The following is a 2,304-nucleotide window of genomic DNA, read 5'->3' on the forward strand; positions in this document are numbered from 1 at the left end:
CATGACACCATTTCTCTACATAGCCATTGGAAGACACCAACTTTTCCAGCTTGGGAAATGAACTAGGTTTTTAAACTGACAAGCAATTCACTCAGCCAATATAAGATCCCAACTGTCTCTGAAGTGCTATGCTAGGGACACTGGAGGATTTCAAAAGTGAATGATACAGTCTGGACCCTTAAAAAATTCCGTTTTCTGACAGTAGTTAAAAAAAAAAAGACACTTGTAAATAAAATAAACACAATTAAAGGTTTGAATTAAAACAAAACAAAAAAGCATGTAGATTTTAAGTAATTAAATTACTTAAATTTTAAAATTTTAGTAATTAAATCCTAAAGAATCCATCCCATGGGAATCAAAAATTATTAAAAACAACAAATATTTATTTACATCAGATATAATAGGAAAATAATGTAAATACACTAACTGACTGATAATTCTAACTCTGTGGGCTTTTTGAATTCATACGTATGAAGGTTGTACAAACAAAGAGGAATATTTTACTATGAGATTAAGTTTTAAAATAAAGGCTATATAAGTCTGGTAATAAATAACCAAAATCAAATATATAACAAATGGAAAGGAAGACTGAAAAAATAAGCCATATTTTCTTTAAAAATGATTGCTCTCTAGATTTTTATTTTTCTATTCAATGTTCTCCAACTTTTCAGAAACACTTCATGTAAAGGAAAATTAAAATACTGTGTTTCATGAATCAAGGCTTGACCTGCTTGCATAGCATTTTCTATAATCTGGGACCAAAAGCCTCCAAACTGGAAGAAATACACAGAAACAAAATGATTACAGATGGAAATTTTCTTGCATCAACCTTCAAATTAAAGAATGGATAGGAAAACTTACAAACAAAACCCAGTACCCTAGAGTGTTTTATATTTTATCAAACACTTTCAGAAATATTATGTCCTCCCCCCCCCACACACACACACACAATTACCCTAGGGAATAGGCATTATCCTTGTTGTATAATTAGGAAACTGACTAAGAGAGGTTAAATGACTTGCCTGAAAACAAAGATTTAGAAAATGTCAGAACTGAGTCTCAATCCCAATTTTATAACTGTAGGTCTGAGATACTTCTTCTACACGTATTGTCTCTTACTAAAAGAATAACCTCTGACTTCACTTATATATATTGGGACAAGTTTTCTTAGGAAAAACATAATAAACTTTGTTTTCAACCATAATTTTTACACCTTTATTTAAAACAATTTGCTCTGCTTTTTAAAAATCTCATTTTTGACTGCTAACCAGAAGGCTGACGGTTCAAACCCACCAGCCACTCCTTGGAAGGAAGGTTGGGTAATCTACTTCCATAGTGATATTGCCTCAGAAACCCAAGGAGGGGTCAGTATGAGTCAGATGCAATTTGATAGCAGTGTGTTTGGTTTTGATTTCATTTAAAAATCTCATTTCCTGCTTCATTTAAAATAATACTTCTAATGTCCAGCATGTGGAATAGTTCATGGGGCAGCTCACAATATGCCAGCTGGTTTCATCAAAGTAAGAAAACTTGAGGACCAGAGAGAGTAAAGACAAAGTCAATAGTGTTTTATAACTTAATCTTGGAAATGACATTCCACCACTTTTACACATTAGAAGCAAGTCACTATGTCCTCTCAAGAGGAGAGGATAATAATATGGCCTGAATGTGAGGAAGTGGGGATCATTAAGAGTCATCTTAGAAAGGTGCCTACCACAGCTTCTTGCATGATTTCCTTCCAATCAATAATTTGAGATACCATTTTGGTGATGATGAAGCAGGAAGTGGACAGATTAGAAGGGACTCTCTCCTTATGCTGAAAATTAAAGTAGAAGGAAAAAGAGAAAAGAAAAATGTTACTCAAAATAACGAATGGTAAGAATAATAACTACAACTTGTTAAATAACAATTGTATCTAGACATTGTGATACACTCTATATATTGCTTCTAACCCTTTGAAAAATTGTTGCAAGTTAGTCAGCATTACTCATGTTTTATAGATGAAGAAACAATACCTTAGTGAACAAAAATGATTTGCTTAAGTCTCACAGCTAGTAAGTGCCAGTGGCAGTACCAATATTAGAACAGAATTCTGTTGGTCTTCAAAATTTGCAAATTCAAAACAAATACAATTTATAAGAAAAATAATTTAGAGTTAATGAATTCTACTTTAAAAGTGGTATGAAGAATCCTTTTTTTTCCAATGATCCACTGTACTTTCATTTTTCATTATAATTCGGATTCTTTTAAAAATGTGATTCTTCTGAAAAACACAAGATGTTCAGACATCATTTGGTTCTCTCT

This window comes from Orycteropus afer, unplaced genomic scaffold (genome assembly GCF_000298275.1).
Source record: "Orycteropus afer afer isolate SDZICR_OR568_19922 unplaced genomic scaffold, OryAfe1.0 scaffold00148, whole genome shotgun sequence".
Classification (NCBI taxonomy): domain Eukaryota; kingdom Metazoa; phylum Chordata; class Mammalia; order Tubulidentata; family Orycteropodidae; genus Orycteropus; species Orycteropus afer.